This window comes from Atta colombica, unplaced genomic scaffold (assembly GCF_001594045.1).
Source record: "Atta colombica isolate Treedump-2 unplaced genomic scaffold, Acol1.0 scaffold47, whole genome shotgun sequence".
NCBI classification, from domain to species: Eukaryota; Metazoa; Arthropoda; class Insecta; order Hymenoptera; family Formicidae; genus Atta; species Atta colombica.
This window is the reverse complement of record NW_017259536.1, coordinates 3,527,329-3,528,125: the sequence shown is the minus strand read 5'-3', so window position 1 is coordinate 3,528,125 and position 797 is coordinate 3,527,329. Positions and strand designations below refer to the sequence as shown.

General features: G+C 34.6%; 1 protein-coding gene across 5 annotated transcripts in view; it reads left to right on the top strand.

Moving 5' to 3' along the window:
- The window catches only part of LOC108691571, a 35,126-nt gene that overhangs the window by 3,729 nt on the left and 30,600 nt on the right, over positions 1–797 (top strand). The window lies entirely within an intron of this gene.

The window sequence follows — 797 nt, the reverse complement described above, 5'->3', positions numbered from 1 at the left end:
TATAATAGAAATGTATAAAATAATTTTATATGTATAAAATATATGAATAAAAAAAATAACATGACATAATATAATTAAATATAATATAGAATTAAAAAAATATGTACACACACACACACACACACACACACACACACACACATTATATATTTACATAACGGTATTAATGATAGTCATCTTGCGAGAGATTGAATGTTTAGAGAGACATTGCTATCGTATTTGCTTGTGGGTCAATATCCATCTACGTTCGATCTGTGCCGAATTTTCGAAGAGAGCGACGCTCGAGAGAGACTCGGATCTTTAAAATTCGTGTCTTATTTTCCGGTTTAGCATAATCATTGCCCTTATAACGTAAATTTATCTTGCCATGAATTTATCGATAGTCGAATGATGCCATTAGAAGGATTATTTTATTAAACGTTTCTCTTCCATTAAAGTAATTTATATATTTCTACATGACTTTCTTTTTAACTATTTTTACAAGATCCTTTATTGTAAAAGAATCCGAGTTCCAAGTAAAAGTCGCGTTTTATACATATTTCTTGGAATGTTTTTTCCTTCACGCTTCGCTGCTAATGTCTCTTCTTCGGAACATTCTGTATATCGCAACACTGGCGTATCTAATGGGGACGCGAGTTCGGTTCGTGACCTGCAAGATTGAGAACCGGTGCCGTAACGCGAAAGGTAATCATAGATGATGTACCTCGGCATACCTCGACCAGTGCCTCTGGTTAAATCGCGCATTTTCTCCTTTAGACAGAGAAATAGACTTTATCGATCAGCGCGGAACTTTTCTC